Below are 22,992 nucleotides of genomic sequence, written 5' to 3'. Positions count from 1 at the left end.
TATTGTTTGTCACTTAAACCTTTAGGTGTAAAAGGTACCTAATGGACATCTATTTATCACATTTTTCTAATTTTTGCCTTTTAAAAGTATATTTCTCAATTTGTGATTTTACCCAAATACATACTCTCTAATTGAAGATACTCACAAAACTGATTCATTAAATCAATTGTTTTCCTTATTAACACTTCTGAAATTGACAGTTCCTGTGTTTAGTTGTTGATAATTGTATTAATTTCTTTAGTTAATGTTTTTGAAGATACTACATGGACGAATAGGTGCTCTTTAAAAGGGTATAATCATAGAGAAACTGCTGTTACCAAAAAATATATATATTTAAATTAAGAACAGGCACACTAGGTGACTCAATGGATAGAGTGCCAGACCTGGAGAAAGAAGGTCCCAGGTTCAAATCCCTTCTCAGACATTTTTCTCGCCATGTGACTCTGGAGAAACCATTTAACCACAATCGCCTAGCCTTTTCTCTCCTGCTGTAACTGACACTTAGTATCTATTCTAAGGTTTACAAAAAAGACTATTGATTATCTATCTAATTTAACTCATTCTCCCAATATTCTCTCATTCATTCTATTTTATTGAGCCACTAAGAAGTTCTATGACTTGCCCAAGGTCACTCAGTGAGTTAGTTAAAGAATTGATAGTATTATTCCCCTGTTTCTAATCCTTTTCTCTTTTCACCATACCAGACAGGAGGATCCTGCTACAGTGTTTCAGAGAACAAGGTTACTAGCTCAGTAAAGGCTTTCTTGTACAATATTTTATTACCTACAAATTTTTAATTTAATATAGAGCAGCTATTAGCAAGTGTTTAACATATACCAGGAACTTCTACACTAGTTACTAGAGATGTACTTGTTAATGTTTAATAGTAATGTCTTCCAAAACATGATACAATTTAAAGTTTAATCTGTATTACTTTTTTTCTATTACTTTCTAAAGTCAGACAAAACAAATGAAGAATAAATTAAACCCAGATTTGTGTAATTTGTTGATTTTTCAGGTGCAAGTATTCACACTGAAAATATAGAAATCAGTTAGAACTGGTTACAGGATGCATTTCTGGGGTTACTAATATAAAAATGAAATGGTAATAGTCAATAAGATATAGTCAGCAAAACTCTAGTGTGAAGATTAAATTGAACTCTCCCCTGATTGTGAAAATGAAATTAAATAACTTTCCTTTGATTATGAAGATTAAATTTTAACCCCTGCCCATTTTTAGATTTAATCACCAAAGGTGTAAACACCCCATTCACACTTGAGTGGGGGAGGTCTGTGACCCAAATGTGCAATAGTGGGTGATGAATCAGAAGTAAAGCAAAGCTTTAACTGTGATTGGTAGACCTAAAATTAGGAGAAGGCACAGGAACTGACACAAAAGAAAGTGTCTTTAAAAGGGAGTTGCAACTTCCTGAGTTCCATTATACTGCCAGTTCTTCATTCTTTGGAGTGGAGATTGATGGAGAATCTTCTGACCAGACCCTAGACTCTGCTCCTGGTGAGGCTGTTCTAAAATCTCTTCCTTTGGACTGACACATGGTGAGTGAAAAGCTGACTCTTAACTGCTGGATTTTCTGAAAAGAAACTAGCCTCAGGAGAGACTTACCTCTTGAGAGAGGCTTCCCCAGGTCCTCAGCTTTGCTGAGGCCTAAGGACTAACTCTCTCCCTGCCTGGGTTGAGCCAAGAGCCAGGAGTAAATTACTTAGGGCTTAAGCTAGATATCTTACCCTAACCTCTCTCTGATTTTCTTACTTCACTCTTTTCTATATTTTGTAAATACATTATAAATAAATATCTTTGGAATTAATATAAATTCCTGGTGGCCCTATTTTTAAATATGTCCAGTCTAATCTTTTAATATAATAACCCTTTTTCCCCTTACAGTAGTGAAACTAAACTAGTTTAAAATATAACTGGTAAATGTTTAACAAAATAATCAAAAATACATAACAACAGAAATAATGCTAACTTGAGGTTTTCTAAGCCCACATGAGGTCAATAGAGAATCATTTTTATTTGAGTATCACTGCACTGGAAGTGGATAGAAAACTGGGTGTTATGAGTACAAGTTATGCCAATGGCTCATGTTGGTTGTGGAGCAACCATTTTACTGCTCAGTAGGCCAGGGCAACACTCTGAGGCTATAAATTGCAAGTGATGTTCTGCATCAGGAAAAAGAGCTTCATTATCTGAAATTCCCTATACTAACAAAATCATAGGTCTGTTTAAAAAAAGAAAAATTGTCCATTCCCTCAGTGGTCCTATAAACTACTGGAAATAAAGCATAGGTAGTGATCAGTGAAGATAAAATAAGTAGCATATTTTTTTATTTTGTAGGGAGGGATGATTTTTAGGGGAATACTAATAAATGGGAGAATTGCCAAAGGCCTCTTAAAGGAGATGCCAATTGAACTTCTTGAAAAGAGATAGAGATTCTGAGGAATAAAAGGGAGAGAAAGCATTGTGGGCAAGAGGGACAGTCAGTACAAAAGTGTGGAGGTAGGAAATGGCAATTGGAATGTTTGAAGCATTAAAAATTCAGTTCAGTTTTGCCATAGATTATATTAGGAAGAGTTAAAATTAATGCAGATTAAGAAGGTTTCTACTTCTCCATATATGTGAGTGGCATATAATATGCTTAACCATGCTTTAATTATCTATTCTTCAAGAGTGGACACATCTAAGTAATAAATGTTTAGAGAAAAATAAGAAAAACAAATTCAATCTCGATCACCTTGGATGATAAACGATGCTACTATGGAGACAAACTACCATGTAATCAAATGCCTTGGGAATGATAAACCTCTTATTGCTCATCTAGTACTATCCTCTCATTTTACCGATGAGGAAATTGAGAAGGAAGATTAAGTGACTTGTCTAAGGTCACATAGGTAATAGAAATCATATTTAATTATGAGTTCTCTCACTGCACTGGACTATTGATTTGATGAGGCTTTTTTTTTTTTTGCTTTTGGGGCACATTAATCTGGGCAAAGAGGTAATTAAAATATATACAACTTTAAAACTTGAGATTATGAACTTTTATATTTCCTAAAAAAACAATGTATTCATACTGAAGAAAATTTAGATAATATAAAAATTTATAAAGATGTTCAATTTTCAAGTAATATTATCTACATGCCAATGTTATTCAGCTATTGTCATAGCTATTAAAACTTATTTTCTACCAAACACTGACCCCTCCATTTTGCCATTAATGATCTGATCCATTTGAAAATCCTCCTAACTTTTGAAATAATCTCCCCCATTCTTAAGAACTTTAATTTATTTCATTCACAAAATACTACTCAAAATATTGTTAAAGTTCCATAATAATCTAAAAAAATTCACAAGGAAAAGTTTTCATAATTATAGAACAATCAGATCACCAAAAGTAGATTTTGTGATTGCTGTGGCAATCCCTGTGAAATTTCTGAGGTCACAAATACCCTTTTGACTAAAGTTCTCTATTGTTGGTTAAATGAGTTGTATTATGTAAATAAAGTCTAGTTGAAAACCTTGTATCTTAAGGGCTTTCCATAATTATATGATCTGAACATCTCATTCTCACCTGAACAATTTGTAGACACAAAAACATACAATTACTGTGCTGACATTCAATGATTTTCAATAGCACTGAAAAGTATTTCGGCAGAGAAAATGATGCAGAGCAGTAAGTTTACTATTCAAGATATCGAACCGAAAGACATTTTGCACTTCTACAATAATTCAGTGTTTGTTCTGTTTCTTTGACTAGAGAGACTTTCTCCCCCTCTGTGTTGGTTTACAGATCTAGTCCCAGAACAGCCAAATGAACAAAACCACAATTTTAAAACAAAATTTTCTTTTAAAGTTTTGAGTCAAGATTGAGTTCTGAAGTATCAAGACTTTTTAAAATCTAAAACTATGTTTAAAGAACAATTGTCAAGCTCACAATTCTGTTACTTTATCGTTTATCAGAGCCAAAAAGTTACTAAAATGGATCGACTTATTTTCATCATCTATGCAGACACATACATATAGCTTTTAACATATTAAGTTTTGAGGAACTATCTAGAGTAAATACAAAAAGCCCCCCCCCCCAACTGAGCTTTTAACCAGTTTCTCAACAAAATATTGCCTTGAAGTTAAAAAAAAAACTTTCACCCAAATTCTTATCCCCCCACATTTTACACCAAAAGCATTTAAAAATAGACAGTTAGTTTTCACTTTTCTTTTTTTACCTTTGCTGCACCGTTTGCAAATATATGGTCCTTAAATACTTTCCAAAATGTAGTCTAGGCAAAGCAGACGACTAATCAGCAAAGCTGCAAGGTTAGTTTTCCCTCCTTTCCAAAGCAGTAATGCAAGCAGTTGCAGTCACTCCCAGCTCCCTCCCCTCTCCCCTTACCAAACAGAAAAAGAAACTTAGATGATTTTTTAAAAGAGAACGCAATGAAATATCCTGAAGGGGGGAAAAAGTCAAGATGCCAAATCCTCATACTCTGGTTTCATCATGGAATCATTTTGATTTAAAGAAAAAAGAAAGCAATATTCATTAGAGATACCACAAGCCTAGTGGTTGCAGTCTTAAAACAGAAAAGAATAGAATTCAGTCAGGCACAAAGGTCTCCATGGCAACAGTGAATTTAGACCCCCATTGGCATTATTTATGCAACATTTCATCACAAAAGGACCCTCCCACTAGTCCGCCTGGCAAATTCTACAGTTTTTCTAATCTCCCATGCCTTTTCCTTTAATTTGTAACTGCCCCTAAAGCTATGGGTATCTCAACATAAAATATCCCAGAGTACCATAAAATAATTCCAGCCTGCCTTTTGGCATTGTTACCCCATGTTTCAGAGGTAGAAAATAGATTTAAAATCCTTTGGAGTTCTCATTCGAAGGCATTTGTATTTTCATTCCAAAGATGAAGTGTTGGTAGACAAATTTAAGTTTAAATCAAACCTTATCCTTTTAAAGAAAATTGCGATTTCACAGAACCCCAAAAGGTGATGTAGTCAGTGAAAAATTAGAGTTCCGACTATATGATAAATAGCTCAACATGTAAGACACATACTTGCTACATATTGGTTCTAAAGCAAAGTTTTGTATATCGCATCCCTCCCAGAGATTTAATACTATAACAATAAACGTGTGTTCCTTTGGTAAAGCATTGTATCCCAAGATAAATTTGTGCAATCTAGCAAATCTTTTAAAAAGCCCATTTAATGATATTAATAATAAAATCACTCTATCATCTGAAAAACATTCATTATTAAAAATAAATCACCACTGAATAATATTGGAGTTGAAATATTAGAATAACAGAGTGAACAGATTTGCAATTGAAAATCCTTCAAATCATAGTGAAAATCCCTAAACCAGAGGCAGCAAGGTGGTAAAGTATCTTAAGCACTGGACAAGGAATCAAGAAGGCCTATGTTAAAATCTAGCCTCAACCCAGTGTAAACATTTTATATTCAAGGTTTATCTTCAGTGTTCTGTTTTTCAATATACTTGCAACCTGACATGAACTAGAAAAACAAACTAAAAGTGAATCTAAGAGGAAGTAGAGCTCTGAAAGATTCCAAAATTCTCCATGAAACAAATTTCCACTGTTACAACATCCACATTTTTCAGATGATGGTAAATGTCTATAAATAATTGAAACCCCAAATCCCTGAAGAATCAAAACATTGATCATCTAAAGATCAAAGAGCAGAATGTGATAGTCATAAACACCACAAAATAAATCAGAGAATTATGATATATTTAAAGGTTCAATATTCAAATCGTAAGAGCAGGGTTAACATGTCATCAATCAATCAACAATAATTTATTAAGTATTTATTATAAGATAAGCATTGCTCTAGGTACTAGAGATACAAAGACAAAAAAGAAAAAAATATGCTCTCACCAAATTTACACTCTTGAGAAAAAGAGAATATATTTTAGCCAATATATATACTATATAATCTGAGATGTGTTGGTAAAGCACTAGAACCCTAAAAATCAGAAATGGTCTCCTTCATGAATAGGTAACTGTGAGTTGAGCTTTGAAAGGAGCTCTGCATTCTAAAAGGAGAATAGTGAGGAAAGAGTACACTTCAGAGAGAGGAGATGATTGGATTCAAAAACAATAATTAGGTCATCATTGCTAGAGTGTGTGTGTGTGTGTGTGTGAGTGAAGGGAAGTAATGTGAAAGAAGGCTAGAAGGCAGGCTATTGTCACATGTTAAAATGTTTTAAATGCCAAACACAAAAGTTTCTATTTTATCCATAGGCAAGAATAGGGGAGATTTTAGATCAGTAATGGCTTGATCAGGCCTGTACTTTAGAAAGATTGACAGTTGTGTGTACAGCCTTTGCTGACATCTATGTAATTTTAAGAGCATAAAGGGCATTAGCTGCCCAACACATTCTGAGAGCTCACTGGATAGGATTTCTGAGATGACAAGAGAAAGGAAATGAGAAATGAAAAGGCTTCATTCTATACCACAGAAAGAAGCGTGTTCTCTGATGAAATCCCAAACTCATAGGAGCATTGAAATACATGTTTTGTGTTTTCACTATTACTTGCAAAAGGCAACAATACATAGTAGTCAGGAAAACCTGGGTTCTGACACATGCTGGCTTTGTGACACCTGGTGAGTTATTTAATTCCTCAGTGCCACAGGTACCTCTTCACATCTCAATTACATTGGAAGAGAAGATATCTTCCCCAAGAATTCCCACTATGACTGAAATTGCAAGTCATGAGAAGTGATTACTGTCCTTAACATAACCTGGCCAGACATCATGGAATTCAAGGAGGACTCCAAAAAGAAGAATCTGGAGCAGTTATCTCTTCAGGAATTTCAACTTTATCAAAGGGAAGAAATGGATATAGTTCATAAAATCTTTACCAAAGTACATAAACATCTGTATGTTTTTACATAACACAAGTGGATATGTATATGCATGTATGTTATATTTTTAATTTTTTCCTATTTCTCAATGCTTCTGGTAAAATCATATGTGGACCTGAAGTAGACATCTTAAATGACATGGTTATAACCATTCATTGAGTACTTGGGCATCCCGATATAGAAACATTGCTTATTTATGCTAATAAATTGAAATTTGTATGATATTTTATGATTTATATACCATAAAATCTGCCCATATGCATACAGATACAGATGCATTACTGTTAGGGATGTCAGTGTTGAATTACCTCAAAAAGATGGTAAACAAAAAGAATCTTTTAACAATTTCATATATGAGTAGGTGATATATTCTTAATGGAACAAGTGATAGAGACAATTACAAAATATAAAATAGACAGCTTGGATTAGATGAAAATGAAAACGTATACAATCAGAATTAATATGTGTAAGATTAGAAGGAAAGCAGGTAAATTATTAAAATATTATTCATCAAAAATTTCAGATAAGGACTTAGTAAAATATTTATGTTATATATATGCAAACACATATACATATATGAAGACATAATTAATTTAAGAAGGAAAAACAATTTCTAGCAGATAAGTAATCAAAGAACTGAACAAACTTCTTAAAACAAAAAATGCAAACTATTAAGAACTGTAAGAAAACATCCTATATAAAAAAAGAAATGTAAATCAAATGACACTAAAGTTTTATTTCACACCAAGGACATTGAGAAAGATAACAAAGGTGAGAATAGTCAGCATTGGAGGGGTTGTGGAAAGATAGAGTAGTACATTGTTGGTAGAGTTGTGAATTAGTACAATCATTCTGAAACAAATTGGAATTATGTAAATAAAATGACTGAAATGCCCATAGTCTTTGATTCAGAAGAGTCTGTTGCTAGGGATATACTAAGGAAGTCACAGATAAGATGAAATAGCCCACATATTCAAAGATACTTACAGTCTTACTTTTTGTGAAGACAAAGTAGATGATCATCAATTGGGAAATGGTTTAACAAACTATGGTACATGAATATGATAGTATATTATTGTACTGTATGAAATGATGAATATGATAAATGGAAAGAGGAATGGAAAGAACTAAATGAACTAATACAGAATGATGTTCAAAAAGTCAAGAGAGTAAAATACACAATGGCAATAATAATAAAAATTCAAAGAATAATTCCCCCTCAAAATCTAAAGAAATAGTGGAAAATTTCAAAGAAAAAAACCTTGTCCTCAAATTAAAATAATGAGAAATGACTCCTGCCCCATTCCTTTCCACCACATTGGGAAGGAAAGTTGTATTTTTTCAGACTTTTTCTATGTATTAATTAATTTTGTTGATTTTCTGTTTTCCCCTCATTTTCTTTCAAAACACCATCTGAAATGGCTCTTTGAGGAAAACGGAGGCTCCTGAAAGAAATTTTGACATCTGAAAAACAATAGCTATCAATAAACTTTTAAAAAATATTTAAACATATTTTACAATATTTGAGAGGCATTCGGTGTTTGAAATATTCAGACCTAAACATGGAAGGCCCTAGGTTCAAATCTTAACTCAGACACTTCCTAGCTGTGTGACCCTGGGCAAGTCACTTAACCCCCATTGCCTATCTTTTACCATTCATCTGCTTTGGAACCAATATACAGTATTGATTCTAAGATAGAAGGTAAGATTTTAAAAATAAATAAATAAGATAAAATAAAGTGATCAGAACTCATCTCTGAGATGAAACTTTTATCTGGCTCTGTCATATGCTAACCAAATGAATAGTTTTGGTTTTGAATAACCCAAAATATTACTCAGCATTTTCACAGTGACTCTGTAGATGTTATGAGATAGATGTCTACTGGAAAACAGGAAGATTTCCTTGGAGTTTGTAAATATATCTGAAAAAAAGCAGTTAATCATTTTTATTACAAATGTTTCCAGGAACAGCTCTGTTCTCCTTTTGAAAAGAAAATAAGGTTTACAGACTAAATTTTGCAACTGCCACCCACCCAAACAAACAAAAACCTTCCAGGATCAGCATACAAACAATAGTCTGAAGTTTATAATAAATACAGTAAATTATTAGTTGTGAAAGGTTTCAATGCCTAGAGTTAAAATTTTCATTTTTATTGCATCATGAAATTCTAGTTTTAGCATCAACAACAACAACAACAACAAAAAAACCACAATGTGACAAGTTGGCCACAAAAGAGGAATGAGAATCTCCAGTGTATCCATAACCCTTGTTAATAGGCTCACAATGATACATGTGATTCACCACTGAAGAAATAGATACCTTCATTAGAGGAAAGTTAAGTTTAAATAAATGACAAAATTTGTAAAATGTTCTTTTCCTAGTCAGTCGCAGAGGATCTTGGCCTTTTTCTTTTGCTTTAAATAAGCTTTGAGAATGTATACTTGAAATCCTTAGAAAGGAAGAAAAAGAGATACTAAGATACACTATACTTTCTGCAAAAATCAGCCCTTCATTTCTTTAAAGTTACTGGCCAAATATAAAGCACGATAATTCTACTTTTCATCATTAGGTATGATAAGTCACAAAAGTCCAAATAATTGACAACCTGATTATTGAGTTTGCTGTCTCAGGGATATTATGAACCTTGAATACTAATGTTCTTTTGCATTCACATTGTCACAAGAGTGAGGTTTTCGCATTCCACAATAAGATGCTGACTCAACATTTCATTTCTAGTCTACCATTATTCAGATTCTCCCTTACAGAAACAGACTTCAGTGACAATGGCTGTATTAAAAAAAGAGAGAGAGAGAGAGAGAAAGAAGGAGAAGGACACATCATTGGTTAAAAAAGAAAAGTATGCTCTATTCTCTGGAAAAGAGCAACATAAACTTTCACATTGAGTTCTAGCCTGGGTTCTATTTTTTAGGCCAATGATTCTAAAGGAGGGAAACGATAAGACCATTTTCCCCCTCAATTAAATAATGAAAAGAAAGGAAGACAAAAGCCTCTACATTTTCTTCATAATAAAGGGAAAGAATTCTTTGGGGATTACCTATATGCACTGGAAGGGAAAACAAAATATTTGCATGAAATAACAGAGCTATACTGGATTGACTACTTGTTGCCCAAGGTGGGGATAGATTATGGAGAATGATTATTCTATTTTGCATTCTTGTTTTCACTACAATAATCAGCTATAAATGGCTTATAATCTTTGACTAATGCATCTCATTTCAGAGCAGCTTCCACAAAAATCTATACTAGTTAATCATAGAGACAGAAGTATGACAACAATCTTGGCCTTTATTTTATAATGACTATTTTGATGCCTCTTCTCTCTCTCTCTCTCTCTCTCTCTCTCTCTCTCTCTCTCTCTCTCTCTCTCTCTCTCTCTCTCTCTCTCTCTCTCTCTCTGACAGTAATCACAAAAACACATTCTGGATTTGTAAATAGCCAAAGAACTCTAATTCCCACTCCCACTAGCAGCTTGGGTTTCTGAGGGTGGCTGACTGCTTCTTCAGTTAGAGTTTGGGGATAACCCTGAAATTGGGGTGGTTTCTTTAATACTATTCTTCATGCCTTCCCCTGGTATGCTCCTCACTGAGGATAAATTAGAAAGTTCTAGTTAATTAATTTTTGGAAGTGAATATTTACTAAAGTAGTATAGTAGGAATACTGAAGTAGTATAGTAAGAATAGTTGATATAAACATCTGAGATATATTACTTTACAGTAAATGTAGTTTCCACTGTCAAGAGGGCCCAAACTGAGAAATCACCTGTGATAAAGGGGTGCCACACTTTCCAATAACCTAGGATTTCTTTTATTCCTTTATGGAATCTTCATGGTGTTCCCCTGAGGTATACATAGCCCTCTGCTGATCCTTGAGAGTTAAGATTTTATGCTTTTTTTTTTTTGCTCTGAATAAATCATGCTCCTTAAAATTACTTTTCCTCAGTATTCAGCACACCTAATTTGCCCAAAGAACTTAAACACTTACTATGACTAGCTTATGCAATTGACTTTTTGAGATTCATTTGTATCATGTTAATGAGTAAAGGCTAAAATGGAGTGGGGTAAGTATGATCTCAACTATTCATATAAAACATATTCTAAAGAATTGGAAATATGAAATATTGAATATATCTATAACTAATTTTATTAGAAACACTGAGGTTTTCACAATGATCAAAAAGGTTGGAGAGTTGAGTTGTCTGTATAGGAAGGAATTAATTTTTTCCAATTACCTGAACTATTAAGGCTGTTGTTGGCCTTTATCATAATGTAGCCATATTAAAAAAAAACAAACAATAAATAAATAAATAAGTTATAGGTCTCAGGTTGATGTACTGAAAAGCTGGTTTTTATAATAAGGCTATAGTGCTGATTATATTGGAAAGAAGATATAAGTAAAAATTTTTTATGAAGAACAGTGAATTTCTGAGGAGACCCGAGTAGGTGTTTTTTCTATAGATGTTACTATTCTTTATTCCCTTGGCATTAGCCTAAAGATATAACTTATTACATTTGGAAGATGGAATATTATGTCCTATGGATCTGTGTTTGGCACTATGCTATTAAATATTTTATCAGTAATTTATGTGGAGTTATAGTTTTAGTTTTCAAATTTTCAGATAACAAAGTTAGAAAATATAGTTAATATAATGAATGATAGAGACAGGATCCAAACATGAAGTGATAAAATGGTTGGTTAAATCTAACAAAATAATAATAGAGATAAATGCAAAGTCATATGTTTGGATTAAAAAAATCAACTTTATAAAATGCTAGATAGATGAAGGAGGTATGGATAGGTAAGAGTTTATCTGGAAAGTATTTGGATTCTTAGTGTTCTCTAGGCTCAATATAAGTAAGAGTTTTGGAATTCTAAAGAACTACCAGGGAAAAATTGTATAAATACAACTTGTAACTAAAAATGAATCCCCTCTACTGATCAAAAGATATGAACATGTACTTGTCAGATGAAATTAAAACTATCATTCAGTCAAATGAAAAATAATGCTCCAAATCACTATTGATGAGAGAAATGCAAAATAAAGAAGTCTGAGGTACCACTTCATTCTCATCAGACTGGCTAACATGACAAAAAAGAAATATGATAAATGTGGGAGGGAATATGGAAAAATCAGGACACTGATATACTGTTGGTAGAATTGTGATTGATATAGTCATTGTGGAGAGGAATCTGAAACCATGCCCAAAAGGCCATAAAACTGTGCATACCTGTTTCCACAGAAATATTGCTACTAGTCTTTATCCCAGAGAGATTAAAGATAGCAGGAAAGAGCCCACTCCTGTACAAAAGTATTCATAGCAGCTCTTTTTGTAGTAGCAAAGAACTGGAAACTAAGGGGATATCAGATGTCCATTAATTGGGGAAATGACTCAACAAGTTGAGCATTATACTTGTAATGGTATGCTATTTTGTAATAAGAAATTACAAACAAGATGAAAACATGGAAAGACTTACATGAAGTGATGGAAAGTGAAGTGAGGAGAATGAGGAGAACTTTGTACACTGTAACATCAATAAAGCATGATGATCAACTATGAATGACTTAACTATTATCAACAAGGCAAGGAACCAGGACAACTCCAAGGGACTTGTGACAAAAAAGGATATCCACTGCCATGGAAGGAACAGATGGAGTCTGAATGCAGATTGAAACTTAACATCCTTTACTTTATTTCCTTCATGATTTTTTCTCTAATGTAAGTAATGTGTGTCTTGTTTCACAATTGGATGAAAATATAAATGTGTGATACTATAAGTACAACCTAAATCATATATATCATTGCCTCCCTTCTTGGGGAGAGGAGTATAAAAGTTAAATAAAAAGTTAAATCTCAATAATAAAATATTATATTTTAGGAGATTTGTTAATGATCATTAGAAATAAAAGGAATAAGAGGGATACAAAATAAAGATCACGTGCCCATGGCTGATCAGTCATTTCAAAATCCCCACTCACCACCACTATGTTCTTCCACAAGGCCCAAAAGAGGGTGGGACCCTCCACCTCCCAGCCTAATATCCCTTGTCTACAGGAAGTACATAATGACAGGAAGTCAGTGGCCTCCCGGGAAATGCAGTTCTTTTTTTAGGGTAACAGATTTCAATTATACATTTCTCCCTGAGATCTGTGGAAGAATAGTCTCTCCAAAGAAACTTATAAACAACTTTGAAATTACAATAATTTGAGGATAAGAGGAAAAGAGAACAAAATCAATGATTGCTAGGCACATTGTCAAAAAGCCAGTTAGGAGGCAGTCCCCTTTGGCATAAAAGTATACATCCAAAAACCAATGCATTCAACCCCACACAATTCAAATCACTGTATCCTAAAGTTCACTTTGGATCTTCTGGGTGCAGTATGTGGTCTGTGCAGGCATCTTCATGGTACCTTTTCCAAACAGTTCACTTTTTGCATTTGGAGAGGTAGCATGTTTCTTATCCTAAAATTACTCTCAAAAACAATTTAAACTTTGAAATTTAGAATAATAATAATAATAATAATAATAATAATAATAATAATACATTCCCCCCTGAAGAGGGTGTTGAAAAACACAGGGATCACTTAGGAATGCATAGCTGAGTTATGAGGTATATGAATCAATTATCAAAATAAATTTAAAAAATCAAAAAAACATCCAAAGAAAAAAGAAAAAAATAATTTCTGGATGAAATATAGACTATCAAAGTTTTATGTGTAAAAATTTTAAGTAAAGGAAAACAAACCTATAAAGGGCCCTTAAATCAGGGAGTAATTACAGTGATTTATGTAATTATGCACTTTCCCAATCAGCAACCAGTACTACAGAAAGTTTTGCCACACAATGAAAGACATAATAGGGACTAGATTGTAAGAGCCAGGTAGGAGTCAAATTTGAGATACTTGGTAGAATGTGGGATAAAGAAGATCTGCCTTTGACATATGTCAAAATAGCTGTAACCTTGAACCCCACAAAAGTTCAAGTCTTCTTGTCTTGGCTCAAAATTTCATCAATCCCATTGGGATTGATTGGTCTCTTTGACCTTATGCTCAATTGCCACTATGCAGTTTAGCTTTGTGCTTCTTTGACACTGTGTAATGGCTCTTTTTGTATTCACTTCTCTTGCAATCATTCAAAATCATTAAGCAAAGTCCCATAATTTTTTTAAACAATCAATGGCATCACTTTTATAGTCTAAAGCTTTTTGGGGTATGCATTAATATTAGAACAAATGTATTTTAAACTTATATTACTGCAAAATAAAAAAAAATAAAGAAAAATCTCCTCAATACTATTGACATGTACTTCAAATACAAAAAGGAGAGAAAAAATAAAACTCATACTATATTATACATAAAAGAAAAACAATAATGAAAGAGTTTTAAAAATAAAAAAATGTATAGCTTACAATGATTAATATACTGTGTCAGCTGAGGAAAAGATGAATAAAAAGTTTTCTCATCAATAATGAGATCCATTTCCTTTTCAAATTTGGCCAACGATTGACTGTTTACAAAGTAACAGTTTTTATAAAGAACAACAGTACAACAAGTAACTCACATTCAAGAAGTAACAAAATCCCCAAAGTTATAATAGCCCATTTAATGATAATAGCAAACAAAACTACTATCATTAGGATTCACATGAGTCTGCTATATGACATTTAAAAAAATCTTGGAAGCCAATGGATACTTTCCACAAATTTTTCATGTGTAGCAATATTTCAACCTTGGCTGAGATATTTTTCAAAAATTTATTACTGCTATCATTACAAAAATGTGGCAGAGGAGTCTAGAAAAAACCAAACCTCTGTACTGTTGATGTTGCGTCTCAAAACATAAGCAAAAATCTAGATCCTTCTGGTGGAAGAGTAGAATAAGCAGAAGAGTTACAAATGAGAGCTGCTCCCTCTTGGGAGCTATCCAGGGGTACCATGCCCTGGGATCAAATTCCTAGCTCCTTTGGTATTGTAACAGTTAAAATTTTGGGGAGACTGAGGCAAGATAGAAATTAGTTTCTGCAAGGAGTATTATATTTTTTGAGGTTTATTAAAGGTTAAGGATTAAAGAAAATACAGAATAAGAAAGCACATGCCTGGGCCAGAGAGGACTAGACAAGATAACCTCACATCATGAAAGAGACGCGTCTGCTCCAAAATGGAAGTCCAAAAGAGCCCAAGCCTATTCACAACCAGGTTTAAATACCCTATCTCACTCTCAGCCCAGGTGAGAATTCAGTGAGATTAGAGGGCATTCTGGGGAAGTGGAGCAAGGATTTCTGGGGATTGAAGTCCTGGATTCAATTCTATTTTTACAGTATGAGACTGTTATGTCCCATCCATTCACAATTTTACAAATGTGGAGGTGGGGATTATAATAGTGCTTCACTTCAGCTACTAAAATGGACTCTTTACCTCTTCTTACAAATAACTCAGAGGCAGGCAAAATGATCAGTCAGAGTTGCTGGAAAAAAATGTAAAAATCATGTCTGAAGACCCCTTAAAATCAGTTTGAGATATTTAGCTCATTAAATTTTCCAAAGGTTGTTATACAATTGTAACTAGTTTTTGATGAAGTCCATCCATCCTCTATGTGACAATTAACAAAACAAAATTAGAAGAAAAGGCTGTTTTTTTATGGGCTTATTCAATAATATTTGTTCATTATAGTTAGAGGGGAAAGGTAACAGAATATAAGAGTAGTTAAAACACAGTAGATTAAACTGATTCAGTGTAACAGAATAGTATTGAATACATTAATATATGAATTTATAACAACAGAATTACATCTTAAAGCAGAGAATCAGCAAAATACAATAAAATACAGAGACTTTCATAAAATAATGGAGTCTGAAAAGGTTTAAAATTTTCACCTTCAGTCTCTTTAAAATTCCTTTTTCTATCTATTCAGATTCCTTTTGACAGAACTGTGGGATTTCCCATAGCTAGGGAGAACATGGGGTTGAGGAATCTCAAACTGGATGAATCTTAGAGACTGGGCAGTCCCAAATGGCAAAAGGTTGTAGGGAGATCAATTTCTCCCCTGAACCTCAGGCAAGATAAGTGAAAGGATCAGTGCACTCATGAAAAAGCATCCTAAAGCTGGAACTTGTTTGAAATAGGTAATGCACTACTCTATCAAAGGGTGAGCCATGCTTATAATTTACTTCCTGTTTGGAAGAGTAACTTCCTTCTTCCCTTCCTTCCCCTGCCACCCCCCCCCCCCACATGGTCCCCTGTCACATAGAGGCTAATTATTGCCTAGGGAAAGCACACCCAGGTCTTTTTACTAGTTGCCTGGAGAGTGGCTCCAAGGACTCCTAGCTTCTCCAAGGCAGCAGTCAGTAGCCCAGCAAGATTATCTGGGGGAGGGGAGTCAGCTGGAGAAGGAGAATGAGTGACTGGGATCAAGAAGGTAAGGAGTGGATGACTGGGACAACCCAGGAGGCTAGACCACCAGCAGTAGGACCATGAGCAAGAAGCAGGAAGCTGGGATTTAGTAGCTGGGAAGAGTGAAATCAGACGCAGTAGTAGGAGCGGCAACAATGAGGAACTGAGGAACATAGACTCAAGCAGATGGGTGAGAGAAGCAGCTTATCTCTTCTTCACCAAGAGTGCAAAAGTCCTCAAAGTGAAAACAGCTAGGCCCATAGGGAGGGTGACTGAGGAAAAATAGAAAGAAAGGAAACAAACAAACAAACAAACAAACATACAACCTGGCAGGAATAGGGCAGCAGCTCAGGTAGAGAGTTTGGAGTCCTCTCAGATTTTGGGGTGGGGGGGGTGGGCAAAAAGCTTTGGCAGGAGAAATGTGGCTTAAAAATTTATCTAGGCTATCTTAAAAAAAATGAGACTTTTTCTCTTCCCTTCTGGTTGCCAACTGTAAAAATTAAAGTTAAAATCTTAAATAATAAAAATATTATATTTTAGGAGATTTATTAATGATCATTAGAAATAAAGGACTAAGAGGGATACAAAATAAAGACCATGTGCCCATGGCTGATTAGCCATTTCAAAATCCCCACTCACTACCACCATGCTTCCTGACAGGGCCCAAAAGAGGGCAGGACCCTCCACATCCCAGCCTAATATCCCCTGTCTACAGGAAGTATGTAATCACAGGAAGTCAGTGGTCTCCTGGGATATGTAGTTCTTTTTTAGGGTAACAGATTTTCAATTATATAGATAGTGGTAGGAGAGAGAAAGGGTATGTGGATTGTAAAATGTCAGGATATGAATATTAAAAACTATATTCACATATAATCTGAGGAAATAAAGAATCCCCTCTACAACATACCTGATAAATATTCACACAGCCTCTGTGGAAAGGCCTTAATGAAGTAGAAAGCATTGATTTTTGAGACATCTTGTGCAATTTTTAGATTACTCTATGAAGAAGTTTTGCTTTATATTTAGGTAATTTCTATTTCTGAATGAGGGACAGATGGAATTGTGCACTCTATCTTGAATCTACCTCCAGTTCCAAGAGTCAATAGAAAGAGATAGCACCCAATGAAGCTATTGTCCTTTTAGACTCCATTAACAAAGGCATAGGAATGAGAGAGTTCTGTTGAGTTTTGTCCTGAGCTCTTGGAGTATTGTTTTTGATTCTGAGTTCTGCAGTGTATAAATGCCATCGACAGGTTTGGAGTTTGTGGAAGAACTGAGTATCTGGCCTGATAAAGCAAAAAAGATTACTCTAAATTTGATGGTAGTTCTGGATATGAATCCTCATTCAGAACAAGTAGAGGGTAAACTTCAGTTCTCTTCTGCCACCTCAAAATACTATTATCTTGTGATTCTGCTGGAACAACAGGAGAACAGAAGGCCTCAAAGTACCAAGATTCAAAGAAGAATATGATGTGGCATGAAATAGGTAAGAATTCTTGAAGCCATCCTGGGGGTAGGGTGTTAGAATCCTTATGTAAGCAGATGGGAAAAAACAAATTCTTTGTGATCAAGACTTTTAACTTTATGCCTTTATATTACATGTAGAAAGCCTAGGAAGAAAAAAAAAGTGTGTGTGTGTGGGGGGGGGGGGGGGCAGACTCTAGCTGATTGCCCTGCTAGACCAAAATCTGAAGGTACAAAGAAAGCAAAAGGTGATAATTAGTTTAACATATTTCTAAGACACAATTCATTTCTCTTAGAGGAGAGCACAAAGGAATAACTATAGGAAGGCAATGCTGATGCTGATGAAGAGAGGAGTCCTGAGATGCAGAATGCAAGCCTTTGGATCTTCCCCAAAGCTAACATTTGACACAGCTACCAAACAGCAGCCTATTATAGAGATAACCATTCTTACAACCATTCTTGCCTCCAACAGATAGAGGTCAGATGACCCTGCCTTTGTAATTACTAGTCAAGTCTCCTTGTGTTCACATAATGAGGTCACACTGAGCAGAAAGGTATCAGACCATGCCAGAAGCCTTAAGGAGGCTGTTCCACATGTCTTCAGGACTTAAATTGCCTACAGGAAGAAAATGAAAGTAGGAAGAGTCCAGGTTTCTCTTATAATGGGGGAGGGTGTAGAATTTACTGTGTCAAAAAGATGGAGAGACATCATCATGGCAGAAACTTGAGAGAATGGTTACTTCTATGTTTATGTTCCTTTGTGCAAGTTTGTATCCCTGGGAAAGTCTTTTGCTCAAACAGAAGTTCATGAAGGCTTTGCATGAAGGCTGTACCAAAGGGCTATTCAATAATCATTGTCACACAAGGACTATTTTCTGTGCCTTAATCCTTTCTTTCTGCTCTCCTTTTTTCAGTGGTCATGTCTTCCCAGGTCTTCCTTTCCCTCCCCTTCCCTCTTCTCTTGGTGCTTTATCCCTTAAGGAATCTCAACATGAAAAAATACAGGACCAAATATCTTTAATCTCTTTAATAATGGCTGTCTAAATTTAACAGCACACTCCTAAAATAAATCTCTCTCCAAATATCACTCTGGTGTCTCAAACTGAAATTATTAGCTTCTCTCCCTTATAATCCCTCTTCTCTCTGCTTCCTTCTGCCTTTCTGTTAATATCACCTCTATTTCATCACCCAAACTCAAGATTTCATAATTATCTTCATTCCTACCCTATCCTTTCCATTTCCCTGCTTTGCAGTTCCTTTTCCTTTCCCTTCCTTAGTCTTTTAAAATGCAGTTGTTTATAAATAAAGCGATGCAATGTAACACAAAATTTCAAAAGACCTGGTACTTTGTGTTGATTTGCTACTTGCAACTAAAGTATAAGTTTATCTTTTTTGTTTCCCTCATAGAGCCTTGCACATAGTGGGTCCTCAATAAGTATTTGTTGAATTAATGAACATGGCCAGATCTTTATCATTTCATTCTGTTAAGTACTTGTTAAGGAAAATGACAAAGGTTAACTAAATACTGCGATTGAACACAGGATATTTAATCTCAAGATGAAAAGTGACATTTGCTTTAATTTCAGCGTAACTGGTTCATTTCTTTCTTTGATGCTTCTTCACACTGAAATAAAGCAATGATCAAGAATAATCCTGTCAAAGACATAGCCCTGTTCTTTTGCTGTACCTGCACATTGTTTCACTTGCTTGATGCTTGATCCCTTAAGGAATCCCAACATGAAAAAGTACATGAGCAAATATCTTTAATTTCTTCAACAATGCATCACAGCTAAGTAGAAATTCAACACCACATTCCTAAGATAAATCTCTACCCAAATCTCTCTAATATTTCAAACTGAAACTATTAACTTCTTTCCCTTACACTCCCTGTTTTCTCAGCTTCTGTCTTAGCAAATTACCCAGTTCAAGATATCAGTTATCTTTGGCTCTCCACTCTCCCTGAACCAGAATACCCACTCAGTCGACAAATCTTACTAATTATAGTTACAAAATATGCATCTGTCTTCCTCTTTCCACTCACCCTGACAACACTGGGTTAATCCATTATCATTTTTTTTTTCACTTGAATTGTTGTAAAACCCTTTAACTAAGCACACTTTTATATATGGATCATCACTAGAAATATGCTACAGCCTTCCTTGGCTGTAGATTGGGATAGTTGAAATCATGATACAAATGATCAAATGTAACCCAATTCACTCTATTCCTCTCCTGGCCAGACTCATTATACATTTGCATTACTTTTCCTAGTTATATGCAATAATTTACTAACTCAAAGGATGGCTGTGACTTCTTGTCATACTTTAAAAATGAAGCATTTCCCCTCCAATTAATTTTCTTGTATGGATTTATTGGTCAAAATCTTCTGACTACTCAAGGATTTCATTATGCAAACCTTATTATCAGCACTATTTCATTTAAAATAATTTTTACTTTTTGATATTTTGATGCCAACACACACGAACATCTCTATATAAAAAAACAGAGAAAGATGACTAAATATGAAATTTTTACATGAAATCAAAGTTCTCTAATGGGTACAATTAAAAAAAATCCCTATAATCCAACAAATTAATTTCCAAGTTGACCTTCTTCCCTCTGAACTTTCTTAGATTTCTTCAGTGTAGTTAAAAAAAATACTTCAATGTCTTTCTCTTTTTCTCTCTTTCTTATGTTATCATTTCCATTAGTTCCTTCTCTCTGACAAATTCACTACTCTAACTTTGAAGACAGGAAAAACCTTTCCTTTGTAACAAATAAATGTATCCAGGCAAACCAAATCCAAACATAGTCATGTTGGCCTTGTCTGAGGGGAAAAAAAGCTATATTTGTTTATATAACATTCTGTATATTTAATCTATCATCATGCTGTTATGAGACAAGTAGCATTCTTCATTATCAAGAGTCATAATTGGAGTCATATTGGAGTCATAAAATAATGAATTTAGAGCTTGAAAGGATATTGAAGGCCATCAAAAGAAATATCCTTGTGACTTAGCCAGAGGCAGAGAGACAGTATATGACAGAAGCTGTACATGGGTGTTCCCAATTCCAGGTGTGGTTCCTGTTGTATCATGCTTCATTGCATGATTGGTCATTGCAATGATCAAAATTCTTATCTTTCAAAGGTGGTTTTCTTCATAATATTATAGCCATTGAATAATTTGTTCTGCTCACTTTATATCATACCAATCCCCAAGCTGGATTCAATCTCATGTCATTTATAGCACAGTTCCATTACATTAATATGCCATAATTTATTCAGCCATATCTCAGTTTACTTTACAGTTATAGCAAAAAGTATTGCTAAAGTAAATTATATATCTATATCTATAGATATAGCTAAAGTAAATAAAAGTATAAGTTTTGGTATATTTTAGTAATTTTCCTCTAGTGCTCAGCCTAGTAGTAAAATGGCTAGCTCAGGGATTGTACACACTTAAGGCACTTCTTGATCATAGCCCCAAATTGCTTTTCATTTTCGTTGAACCAATTTGCAGCTCTCCAAACAGTATGTTGGTGTGCCTAGAGTCCTACAAGTACTCCCATAATTTTTTCCCTTTTTATCTTTGTCAATATAATAAGCATGACTAGTATTTTATAATAATTATATTTCTTGTTTTCCTTTTTTTTTTTTACCAAGGAGATCAATTCTTCTGTAGAAAGAGTCCATCATCTTATCAGTATTGAGATAAGTAGCCTTCTTATTCCTCAGATTGCTGGAATTGCTCCAAATCTGGTTCTTAAAGCTATAGTCCCTGAGGAGATATTATTTGGGAATATTCACAGCAGATGCTTCCTCCAGCTCTGACCTTTCTTTAGGAGCCATATTTACTAAAGACCCAGAAAAGAAATGGAGAATTATGACAATAAAGAAGATATAAATACTATTAGCTTAGTTACTGAAATCTCAATGGACTTTTCTATGGGATTTGTAGCTGAAACCAATGTTCTTTGTTTCCCTTTATAGAAAGGTAAGGTACTCAAGCACTATTTTTTAAAATTTGCATTCTCAGCACTTAACCACAGTACATTGTACCTAATAAGTGACTATGCATGTTAGTATATGTGTATGAATGTATATATACATATATAACATGTTCTTTCATTAATTTTTTCATTCATTCAATTCTCATGATTATTTTTCACTTAGTTTTGCTTTTCTTCTTTTGTAAACTATTTATTTTTGACCCTTTAGCTAGTGAATTGTGGCTCTATAATACATATTAGTGTGTATATATCACATACTCACAAATACCCACATGCATGTGTATAAATATATATATTTGCATAAGCATTCCTATGTTTCTTAGATATCAGACTTTCATTAGATAAACTTCCTGCAAATTATTTTCCTTATAGTTTTAATTACTTTGTTTATTTTGGGAGAAGCTTTTTCAATTTTATGTAACAAAAGCTGTACATTTGATATCCTATGATTTTCTTTCTCCTATATTTGATTAAGAACTCTTTCCTTAGCATGAGTTGCAGAATATATTTCTTTCCCTGAGTTTTCAAATTGATGGAATAATGTTTTATATCTAGGTCATATATATAGTTAGAGTGTATATGTAGTAGATGTGAGAAGTTAGTCTAAACATATTTTCTGTCAATCTTCTTTCTAGTTGCCACAGAAATTTTAACTAAGCAGTAAGTCCTTATCCGTATGCGAGGGATCCTTTGGTTTATCACTGATTATACTAATGTGATCATTACTTCTGTACATTAAACCTAATCTGTTCCACTGTTCAGCTTTTCTATATTTAATTAGTAAAGCTAGGATCTGTTTATTATGAATAATGAATCCTCTTAAGGGGTTACATTATTTGAATTCATACTATATATTTTCACTGATTTGGAAACAATGACCATAGTATAAAGTTAAATACGGTAACTATTTAAGGAGATTCATTATTCACACAGATCCAGATTTAGCTTTACTAAATACTTTATATTATTGTTTTGAATTGTAGTTTGATATCATTATTTCCCTTGATATACTTAAATATTCTTCCAAATTAATTTTATCATTTTATCTTTATTTTGCCTACCTCTATAAAGTAACTTAAATAGTTTGATTGGTATGGTAATAATTAAGTAAATTGGTTTCAGTAGTAGTCTCATTTTTTTATAATTAGGGATTATTATTACTCATATTGATGTGGTTAAATGATAAGTAATATCTTTTCATT

The 22,992-nt window shown here is 33.9% G+C and overlaps 1 protein-coding gene across 12 annotated transcripts in view; it reads right to left on the bottom strand.

Annotated features, from left to right (window-relative positions):
• The window catches only part of CTNND2 (catenin delta 2), a 1,175,163-nt gene that overhangs the window by 732,393 nt on the left and 419,778 nt on the right, over positions 1-22,992 (bottom strand). The window contains exon 1 of one of the 12 annotated variants that reach the window (XM_016431425.2): positions 4,243-5,162. The exons of 10 other annotated variants lie outside the window; for them this stretch is intronic. The gene's annotated coding sequence lies outside the window, so the exon portion shown is untranslated. Of the gene's footprint in view, positions 1-4,242; positions 5,163-22,992 lie in introns of those variants that run through there. One more of the 12 variants, XM_056824299.1, reaches the window with a different exon arrangement.

The sequence above is a fragment of the Monodelphis domestica genome, chromosome 3, assembly GCF_027887165.1.
Source record: "Monodelphis domestica isolate mMonDom1 chromosome 3, mMonDom1.pri, whole genome shotgun sequence".
In the NCBI taxonomy this organism is placed as follows: Eukaryota; Metazoa; Chordata; class Mammalia; order Didelphimorphia; family Didelphidae; genus Monodelphis; species Monodelphis domestica.
The sequence above is the reverse complement of the archived record's forward strand: the minus strand, read 5'-3'. Positions and strand labels throughout refer to the sequence as shown.